General features: G+C 46.5%; 1 long non-coding RNA gene across 1 annotated transcript; it reads right to left on the bottom strand.

Moving 5' to 3' along the window:
* Positions 1 to 248: 248 nt before the first annotated feature.
* LOC143818481 (uncharacterized) lies at positions 249 to 8,895 on the bottom strand. Its single transcript, XR_013224567.1, has 3 exons — positions 8,814 to 8,895; positions 7,930 to 8,043; positions 249 to 723 (listed from the first exon to the last, which is right to left on the bottom strand). It is a non-coding gene; the product is annotated as an uncharacterized LOC143818481 (long non-coding RNA).
* Positions 8,896 to 11,780: the final 2,885 nt, after the last annotated feature.

Below are 11,780 nucleotides of genomic sequence, written 5' to 3'. Positions count from 1 at the left end.
AAACCTTTTAATCTTGCAGAGAAAACTTCAGCTTCTGAGAAGACCTTCTTGGCGTCTGGAGCAGAATATCAGTGATGTCTTTCTGTTCACACTTTGTAACCTGGATCCTGCACAGGGTTCACCAATAATGGAAGAATTCTTTATACTGAGTGCACAGACTTGAGCGACTCCTGTGAGTCTGGTATCGGGCACACTACTACATCACCAGGACACCCATCCATTTTACAGTCAATATAGTCACATTTTTGTCAAACTTAAAGGAGTCGGCCTTAGTGATGGCTGCCAGCGACCCAGTGAGAGCTCCTTGCAGTCTCATGGGGACAAAAATAGCTGTTGTCGGTGACTGATGAAACTGAATGCTGGACATCCACCCTCAACAATGCTGCTATTGGCTGGCTGGCGGTGGACGGAGATTCTTCCACATTTGATTCCGTTGACTTTACCATAAATTGGTATACACAGGTTAGCATATAATAAATTGGGATCTGTTTTGAATTCAAATGATCCATCTCTCCAAAAATGGCCAGAAGGCCCATCACTAGTTGTCCAATACTTCACATGTCCCTGTCATGAGAACTACCTGCCCCAGAGAAATTCTTGTGGACTTACCTTGCTTTCTCTCATCCCCCTGTTACCTGAGCTGCTGTCCTGGTCACTTGGTCTCTGTGTTCTGACTTCCTGCGATGCCACGTCACCTTATCTCTGAGTTCCGGTCTCTGGAGTCTATTGTGACATCACAATCACGTGACATCATACCGTGTGGTGTGCGGGGTTCCATCCATCAGTTCCTGTGCAGTATGTACACCCCTGCTATACACCTGTGTAATATATACACCCTGCTGTATACCCATATAATGTACAGTATATATATATGTACACCCCTGCTATACACCTGTGTAATATATACACACCCTGCTGTATATCCCTATAATGTGTATATATACATATGTACACCCCTGCTATATACCTGAGTAATATAAACACACCCTGCTGTATACCCATATAATGTACAGTATATATATGTACACCACTGCTATATACCTGAGTAATATATACACACCCTGCTGTATACCCCTAGAATGTATATATATGTTCACCCCCTGCTATATACCTGAGTAATATATACACATGCTGCTGTATACCACTATAATGTATACATATACAGTATATGTACACCCCTGCTATATACAGTTAGGTCCATATATATTTGGACAGAGACAACATTTTTCTCATTTTGGTTATAGACATTACCACAATGAATTTTAAACAAAATAATTCAGATGCAGTTGAAGTTCAGACTTTCAGCTTTCATTTGAGGGTATCCACATTAAAATTGGATGAAGGGTTTAGGAGTTTCAGCTCCTTAACATGTGCCACCCTTTTTTTAAAGGGACCAAAAGTAATTGGACAGATTCAATAATTTTAAATAAAATGTTCATTTCTAGTACTTGGTTGAAAACCCTTTGTTGGCAATGACTGCCTGAAGTCTTGAACTCATGGACATCACCAGACGCTGTGTTTCCTCCTTTTTGATGCTCTGCCAGGCCTTCACTGCGGTGGTTTTCAGTTGCTGTTTGTTTGTGGGCCTTTCTGTCTGAAGTTTAGTCTTTAACAAGTGAAATGCTGCTCAATTGGGTTGAGATCAGGTGACTGACTTGGCCATTCAAGAATATTCCACTTCTTTGCTTTAATAGACTCCTGGGTTGCTTTGGCTTCATGTTTTGGGTCATTGTCCATCTGTAATATGAAACGACGACCAATCAGTTTGGCTGCATTTGGCTGGATCTGAGCACACAGTATGGCTCTGAATACCTCAGAATTCATTTGCCTGCTTCTGTCCTGTGTCACATCATCAATAAACACTAGTGACCCAGTACCACTGGCAGCCATGCATGCCCAAGCCATCACACTGCCTCCGCCGTGTTTTACAGATGATGTGGTATGCTTTGGATCATGAGCTGTACCAAGCCTTCGCCATACTTTTCTCTTTCCATCATTCTGGTAGAGGTTGATCTTGGTTTCATCTGTCCAAAGAATGTTCTTCGTGAACTGTGCTGGCTTTTTTAGATGTTTTTTAGCAAAGTCCAGTCTAGCCTTTTTATTCTTGACACTTATGAGTGGCTTGCACCGTGCAGTGAACCCTCTGTATTTACTTTCATGCAGTCTTCTCTTTATGGTAGATTTGGATATTGATACGCCGACCTCCTGGAGAGTGTTGGTCACTTGGTTGGCTGTTGTGAAGGGGTTTCTCTTCACCATGGAGATTATTCTGCGATCACCCACCACTGTTGTCTTCCGTGGGCGCCCAGGTCTTTTTGCATTGATGAGTTCACCAGTGCTTTCTTTCCTTCTCAGGATGTACCAAACTGTACATTTTGCCACTCCTAATATTGTAGCAATTTCTCGGATGGGTTTTTTTCTCTGTTTTCACAGCTTAAGAATGGCTTGTTTCACCTTCATGGAGAGCACTTTTGACCGCATGTTTATTTCATAGGAAAACCTTCCAAATGCAAGCACCACACCTCAAATCAACTCCAGGCCTTTTATCTGCTTAGTTGAGAATGACATAATGAAGGGATTGCCCACACCTGTCCATGAAATAGCCTTGGAGTCAATTGTCCAATTACTTTTGGTCCCTTTAAAAAACAGGGTGGCACAGGTTAAGGAGCTGAAACTCCTAAACTCTTCATCCAATTTTAATATGGATACCCTCAAATGAAAGCTAAAAGTCTGAACTTCAACTACATCTGAATTATTTTGTTTAAAATTAAATTGTGGTAATGTCTATAACCAAAATGAGAAAAATGTTGTCTCTGTCCAAATATATATGGACCTAACTGTACCTGAGTAATATATACATACCCTGCTGTATACCCCTATAATGTATATGCAGCGCCCCAGAGTCCTGGTCGTTGCAGTACTGTGGCTCCGCCACTATGGGGAGCTACGGTGCGTCCGATGGCACTGAAGGAGTTCATCTGATCAGGTATCACAGACACCAATACATTTCACAGCTGGGCCTCCGGGGGGAGCTAAGGGTGCTATTCATTAGGCCACTCCCCACCATAGTGGGTAAACTGGGGGTCAGGCAGGAAGTTAGATCAGAAAGCTGACTGGATTGGACGAAGCAACACCTGGTGGCAGAGGGTGTTGTGGAGGAAGAGACAGTAGGGTCTCTGTCAGGGGTGGGATCCTGACAGAGGCTTGGCATTGAAAAGAACGTAACGGGTCCGCGCCAGCTCCGGGAAGCGGCGGGACCCAAGAAAGGATTAGAAGCGAGATAGATTGTGCTGAGTGAGAAACGGGATCACGCAAAGGAGAATACCAGTAGGAGTCGTGCTGTAAGACCGAAGCAACATCCTACTGAGGCGCACTACCGGTGGCCGGAACGCCGAGGGAGTAGAATAACATTCAGCTTCAAGCAATACTCCAAACAGCGGCAGGGCAGTCAGTCTCAGGCGGGCTGTCTAACTCAAATCACCTATGAAGTCTTGGGAGGCAATTGTGGGAGAGGGGCGTCTCTAGGGTCCCGGAAGAACTCCAGGCCTACCCGTCAAACGGGTGCCGTTCCTACCCGAACCTCAGGGAGGGACGGAGGATTAGCAGAACATCATCTAGTCGAGTTGTGAGGGAACATCAGAAACAGACACAACAGTTGTGGGGTACTTTCCGTAAGCACAGCAGGGAAGGACTACAACACATAGCGCTAGGGGGAAGGCACAGATTTCCTCCTGTGAAGAGAACTCTGGAAGTGTCATTGGACCGGCCGGACTTGCGTAGCCTGGTGAGCCGTATTCTGGATTGAGGACTCAGAGATCTTCAGTAAAGAGGTAAAGAGACTGCAACCTGGTGTCCTCGTTATTTACCGCGACCTGCACCTCACAACTGCTCCGTTACAACACCACTTATTGCACCGGACGTCCCCCACTGACAGACAGGGCCACGGACCGGGTCTAGCCACCGTGACAACCCCAGGACTGAGACCCAGAGGCCCGGCTCCGGGTACCCCTCGGCCCTGCGGCGGTGTGGGGGCGCTCCAACTTGGCGTCACGAACAGGATTTACTTAAGCCTGAAGAATCAGGTCATGTGTGCCTTGGAACTGTGATTTATTGTGCTTTGACTGTGCTTTATTACGAAGACTGTGTTGCGCCATTTACCGCCAAAATCCGCCGCCATTGCAGTGCTGAAGAGAGAAGGGGCGTGAAGTAGGCGTAGACAAGCTGGAGAGCGCGAACAGCGATGGCCGCCCAGTCTAAGTATTTCTGTGTCCTGAGGACGTGCCCGTCAACAGCCGAGGTCCGCCTCCTGATCCTGGTTGGAGGGTGGAGACCATGGGGACGGGGCCGCCCACGAAAGAGACCGCGGAAAGAAGACATTGGAGGAAAGGCCAAGATGGCGACACCAGGAGCACCACGCGGGGCTGAACCGGTTCGGCCTGAGGCTGCGCAACCTGACATAGCCCCAGAAACGCCGACGCTGCGGGGTCTGACCCTCACAGGGTCACCGATGGGCCGACCCCCTCTGCCGCTGTCTGAGGAATGTGTGGCTGCAGCCGAGGCCCGACAGCTAGCCCGCAGGCTGGAGGCTGATGCCCGCGTGCTCACTCGGCTGGGCCAGCCTACGGAGATCCGTTTATCCCCAGTGTCCCCTGCTCCCTCCCACCTGGCCGCGGCTGAAGGTACGCTACAGACGCCGGGCCTGAAGATCATGCCGGACGCCGAACATCTACGGCGTCTGATGGCAGCGTGGCGGAGCCGGCCCCAGCCTGCAGAGCAGGTTGATTTAATTAGCACCCCGGAGATCCCGCCATCACACTGGGGTGTAGTGGTGGCCTTTAACCCTCAGTATGGACGCGGGGTTATCCAAGAAATCGGGGAGCCGCTACAGATCCACGTGGATCGGGAGGAGGTGGAGCCCTGCAGCGGAAGATTTCCCCGCGACCTGGAGCCAGGCGATGCGGTGACTTACACCAGATGGAGGAGGGCTGCGGGAGAGTCTGTCTGGATGGCGCGAGGTGTGCAACGATGCATTGCCCTCCAGGCTGCTGCTGGAACACCGGAAGAAGATGATCCCAAGGGGAAAGCAGCAGAGCCCGGCCCCGCGGAATCTCGAGGAGCCCGTCCTCGCCGTGCTCCGGAGGAACGTGTGCACCTACCCGTGAGAAGGGCGTCCCGGCGAGGGATTTTATCACTGCTGGGACCGGAACCGCTTCCTGGCGCACCAGTGCGATCCGTTGGCCTGGTGATGCCAGACCGGAGACCACCACAGTAAGATTCTACTGTACTTTGTTACTTGTAAAATAGTTACTGTTTTATTGCCTTTTATGATTGCTGCTAAAACCCGTTCAGGGTAAACTTTTAGGGGGATCCTTCTATGGACCCGGGATCCCTATTGTTTTTGGTTATTTTTCTATTTTTCTATGTTATTCAAAAACTGCTGAAATCATGAACAGTGCATGATCCGAACTTCTTGTAAATAGTTGCACCTTATTAAAGGCGCTCCCTACTGGTTTTACTTAAAGACTCTTTGCGAAGATACCGCACTGGAACCTTTGCTGAGTATGGACTGGTAGCTTGGGAAGACACGCTACCTCACAGAGACTTGGTCCCCTCTTAAAGGGGATGTTCATTTATCGCATTTCAATAGTAAAATTGCTTAAGATAAATAGCAATAATGTCAATGAGAGAAAAGTGATGATAATGTTTGTACAAGAGAGTTATATGTGTTTAATTAGTTAAATGTGAAGGAATACTGATGATGTGCTCTGAGAAGTAAAAGGTGAAAGATAGAAGAAGGATGCAGTGGGCCCGTAGAGATAGATGTGGTGTCCAGCATGCAAGAAAGGAAGAAAGATAATGAGAAGGCTTAATGTTCGATAGACAATGTTTAGATATTGCTGACAGAAAGTTAGGATAGAAGGTAAACCCTGAGTCCTGATAGGAGTCATGTAGAGATGACTCAGTGCTCTTAAACTGAAAGAAATGTTATGTTCTATACTGTGTATAGTAGTTGAAAAGGCAGTAGGCCCTAGCTGAACGGGGCGGTCCTGTAAAAGAAAGGAGAGGCAGTAGGTCTGGTGCCGATAGGACAGGCGGTCCTGCAGATTTAAAGAAGGAGAATGAGAAAGTTAAAGTGCCTTATAATGTGATTATAGGAAGGTCTTTAGTGGATTTAGAGTGTGAGTCCTTAAAGGCAATGTTAAATTATTGTTCGACAATTTTGCACTTAAGTAGAATGCCCGGTTGGGTAACAGGAGTTATTTATAGCCTGTAATTTATAATGTTAACCATGTTTGTAACGTTCAAGTGTCCTCACCTCCCATAAAGGGAAGCTCTGTTCAAATATGCTTATTGTTATTGCACTCAACAAAATTGTATGTCTTTTTGCTAACTTGTATTGTTGTTTTCTTCCCAGTCCCGGAGTACTGTGTTTAACCAGGGGGGAGTGCAGCGCCCCAGAGTCCTGGTCGTTGCAGTACTGTGGCTCCGCCACTATGGGGAGCTACGGTGCGTCCGATGGCACTGAAGGAGTTCATCTGATCAGGTATCACAGACACCAATACATTTCACAACTGGGCCTCCGGGGGGAGCTAAGGGTGCTATTCATTAGGCCACTCCCCACCATAGTGGGTAAATTGGGGGTCAGGCAGGAAGTTAGATCAGAAAGCTGACTGGATTGGACGAAGCAACACCTGGTGGCAGAGGGTGTTGTGGAGGAAGAGACAGTAGGGTCTCTGTCAGGGGTGGGATCCTGACAGAGGCTTGGCATTGAAAAGAACGTAACGGGTCCGCGCCAGCTCCGGGAAGCGGCGGGACCCAAGAAAGGATTAGAAGCGAGATAGATTGTGCTGAGTGAGAAACGGGATCACGCAAAGGAGAATACCAGTAGGAGTCGTGCTGTAAGACCGAAGCAACATCCTACTGAGGCGCACTACCGGTGGCCGGAACGCCGAGGGAGTAGAATAACATTCAGCTTCAAGCAATACTCCAAACAGCGGCAGGGCAGTCAGTCTCAGGCGGGCTGTCTAACTCAAATCACCTATGAAGTCTTGGGAGGCAATTGTGGGAGAGGGGCGTCTCTAGGGTCCCAGAAGAACTCCAGGCCTACCCGTCAAACGGGTGCCGTTCCTACCCGAACCTCAGGGAGGGACGGAGGATTAGCAGAACATCATCTAGTCGAGTTGTGAGGGAACATCAGAAACAGACACAACAGTTGTGGGGTACTTTCCGTAAGCACAGCAGGGAAGGACTACAACACATAGCGCTAGGGGGAAGGCACAGATTTCCTCCTGTGAAGAGAACTCTGGAAGTGTCATTGGACCGGCCGGACTTGCGTAGCCTGGTGAGCCGTATTCTGGATTGAGGACTCAGAGATCTTCAGTAAAGAGGTAAAGAGACTGCAACCTGGTGTCCTCGTTATTTACCGCGACCTGCACCTCACAACTGCTCCGTTACAACACCACTTATTGCACCGGACGTCCCCCACTGACAGACAGGGCCACAGACCGGGTCTAGCCACCGTGACAACCCCAGGACTGAGACCCAGAGGCCCGGCTCCGGGTACCCCTCGGCCCTGCGGCGGTGTGGGGGCGCTCCAACTATATATGCAAGCTCCTGCTGTATACATGTGTAATATATACACACCCTGCTGTATACCCCTATGATGTGTGTATATATGTACGTCCCATGCTTTATTTCTGTGTAATATACACACACTCTGCTGTATATCCCTATGAATATATATATGAACGATGGGTGCCGGCGACCCAGTAAGAGCCGCTTGCAGTCTCATTGGGATTAAAATGGCTGTTGTCGGCGGCTGATGAAACTGACTGCCAGAAATCCACACTGCCCAACACTAGTTGTCCAATACTTCACAAGTCCCTGTCATGAGAACCACCTGCCCCAGAGAAATTCTTGTGGACTTACCTTTCTTTCTCTCATCCCTCTGTTACCTGAGCTGCTGTCCTGATCACTTGGTCTCTGTGTTCTGACTTCCAGTGATGTCACGTCACCTTATCTCTGAGTTCCGGTCTCTGGAATCTATTGTGACATCACAATCATGTGACATCATACCGTGTGGTGTGCGGGGTTCCATCCACCAGCTGCTGTGCAGTATGTACTGTACACCCCTGCTATATACCTGTGTAATATATACACACCCTGCTGTATACCCATATAATGTACAGTATATATGTACACCCCTGCTATATACCTGTGTAATATATACACACCCTGCTGTATAACCCTATAATGTATATATACATATGTACAACCCTGTTACTGTATATACCTGAGTAACATATACAGACCCTGCCGTATACCCCAAAAATGTACAGTATATATATGTACACCCTCTGCTATATACCCAAGTAATATATACACACCCTGCTGTATACCCCTATAATGTGTATATATGTGTACACCCTCTGCTATATACCCAAGTAATATATACACACCCTGCTGTATACCCCTATAATGTATATATATGTAAGCTCCTGCTGTATACATGTGTGATATATACACACCCTGCTGTATACCCCTATAATGTGTGTATATATGTACGTCCCATGCTTTCCTCCTGTGTAATATATACACACTCTGTTGTATATCCCTATGAATATATATATGAATGACGGGTGCTGGCGACCCAGTAAGAGCCGCTTGCAGTCTCATTGGGATTAAAATGGATGTTTTTGGCGGCTGATGAAACTGACTGCCAGAAATCCACACTGCCCATCACTAGTTGTCCCATACTTCACAAGTCCCTGTCATGAGAACCACCTGCCCCAGAGAAGCTCTTGTGGACTTACCTTCCTTTCTCTCATCCCTCTGTTACTTGAGCTGCTGTCCTGATCACTTGGTCTCTGTGTTCTGTCTTCCAGTGATGTCACGTCACCTTATCTCTGAGTTCCGGTCTCTGGAGTCTATTGTGACATCACAATCACGTGACATCATATCGTGTGGTGTGCGGGGTTCCATCCAGCAGCTGCTGTGCAGTATGTACTGTACACCCCTGCTATATACCTGGGTAATATATACACACCCTGCTGTATACCCATATAATGTACAATATATATGTAATCCCCTGCATTATACCTAGGTAATATATACACACCCTGCTGTATACCCCTAGAATGTGTATGTATATATATATATATATATATATATATATATATAGTCAGGAATCCCACCGTATGTCCGGGATCCCAACAATATGTCACGGTTCAGGGGGAGGATACCTTTATCATCCCCACCACTCACACCAATTTGTCATGAACCGAGGTTTTTTGGTTGCGCCTGGTTCCTTCTGAAGGGGATTTATCTATTTCCCGCCCTCCAGTTCCAGTTTGGAACTTGCAGCTCTCTGGCGCCCCCCCTTACCCTCAGGTCAGTCAGGGTACTGCACCTAGGATAATTAGTCACCAAAAAGGCTGCCTTCCTTTGTACTGGCTAGTAGGCACGCTGCAGCGAGGGCGATATAACTACTCAGGTGGGAACAATAATTATCAACGCTATCGTCACTACAAGGCCTCCCAAACGTACAGGACAAATCCGCTGCCACCAGCTCTGATTTCGTAATCCTTAACGGGTTCGAAGCCAACCTAAATCAGTAGCGTAATTCGCTTCAGAGGACGTGACAGTTCGTTATAGAGGAAGGAAAGACAAGCTAGTAGTTTTATATTTTACTTCAAAAAAGATAAGCAGTGTTTACAAAGTATAAAAAGATATTATAAAGAAGACAAATATCATATGTACAATATAATTACAAATAAAATGGGATTAATATTGAAAAACACTTTCATTTCGTTATGTCATTACATCTCCTGGCCGACCGTGTGCTGTGGGGAAAGGTGAGCATATATCCAGATGCATCACCCCTGTATAGCAGCTAGACAGCCGCTTCACTCACTTATTTCCTAGCCTAAAACCAAGCCCTCCCCCTGTGGTGCCTCACTTAGAAGCTGTGAATAGGAAAAATTGGCGCGCACTCAGGATAATAAGGGAGCGAGGTGCAGGTGTAGTGGGCTATGTAGAGCCCCACGTACACTGAGAATATAGTACACCGCACACTCTGTATGTGTATTGGAATAGTGAAAATTTATTAACAAACAGCTATGAGATGTGAAAGCGACCAGAGGTAATTATGACGTTTCGGCCCTACCAGGGCCTTAATCATACAATCGCTAGGAAAAAACAAAAATAAAATACATAAGTACACAGAATACACAATAAACAATATTCAACGTAAATAAATAGGATCCCAACTTGGATAAAAACAAAAAAAGGGGGAAAAAAACAAGAGCAAATAAAGGAAATCAAATGTAGTAACTGAGATCATGATCTGCATAATATAGGTAACACCGCGTACCTCTGCGAGGCATATATATTTTATTTTTGTTTTTTCCTAGCGATTGTATGATTAAGGCCCTGGTAGGGCCGAAACGTCATAATTACCTCTGGTCACTTAGAAGCTGGATACTCCCCTGTCTTAGCATTATGAAAACCCATCATCCCACTAATCTTGGCGTAGGAACCTCGTAGAAAGATGACACCAGTGTCGTTATGCTCAGCGTGCCATAGGGATTTGTTTAAGTATCGACATGGGGTAGCTGGGTGACCCAGTTCCGTAGTAATCCGTTCCTCAATTGTGCTGGTTCTGGAACCTAGAAAACTCACTGGCTGATAGTTCTACCGAAGCCCATGTCAAAAATGTATTTGTCCCACTTCTATCATTAATCAATGCTATGATATTTACATTTGCAAGAGCAAAGAAACCTGTTTTCTTCCCATTTGCTTCTCCCACTTGCTTCTACTTTCTCGTTGAAGCCATATAAATTCTTGAGGGAGAGGGAAAATTAGGGATTTTGGATTACACACTCAGGCAGAGTGGGAAGAGGGGGGTCGGAAAGGCCCACAGCGTGTGTCTGAAAAGTCATGGAACTTTTAGGTAGATACTCAAACATGGCATATTCACATTATCGTGACACATAAGTATATGTACACCCCCTGCTGTTTACCTGATTAATATATACACATCATGCTGTAAACCTCTATAATGTATATATATGTACACCCCCTGCTCTATACCTGAGTAATATATACACAGCCTGCTGTATATCCCTATAATGTATATAGATGTACACCCCTTGCGCTATACCTGTGTAATATATACACACTATGCTGTATACCCCTATAATGTATATATATGGGGACACCCCCTACTCTTTACCTGAGCAATACATACACACTACGCTGTATACCCCTATAATGTATATATAGTGCATGTACATCCCCTGATCTATACCTGAGTAATATATACACACCCTACTGTATACCCCTGTAATGTATATATATGTACACCCCCTGCTATATAACTGAGTAATATGTATACACCATGCTGTATACCCCTATAACATGTACACCCCCCTGCTATATATCTGAGTAATATATACACACCATGCTGTATACCCCTATAATGTATATATGTACACCCCCTGCTATATACCTGAGTATTATATACACCCCATGCTGAATATGCCTATATTATGTACACCCCCTGCTATATACCTGAGTAATATGTGGCCTCCCCTCGAACATTCTCGCACCCCTCCAATCTATTCTAAACTCTGGTGCCCGACTAATCCACCTGTCCCCAGAGGTGTATCTAGCGTTTCTGGCACCCGGGGCAAGGATTCATTTTGGCGCCCCCCCTCCCCTCAAGGACATATGCCCCCCGTCAGCCCCATCATTGCCCTCCCCTCCCCCCCACACACACC

This window comes from Ranitomeya variabilis, chromosome 3 (genome assembly GCF_051348905.1).
Source record: "Ranitomeya variabilis isolate aRanVar5 chromosome 3, aRanVar5.hap1, whole genome shotgun sequence".
NCBI classification, from domain to species: Eukaryota; Metazoa; Chordata; class Amphibia; order Anura; family Dendrobatidae; genus Ranitomeya; species Ranitomeya variabilis.
The sequence above is the reverse complement of the archived record's forward strand: the minus strand, read 5'-3'. Positions and strand labels throughout refer to the sequence as shown.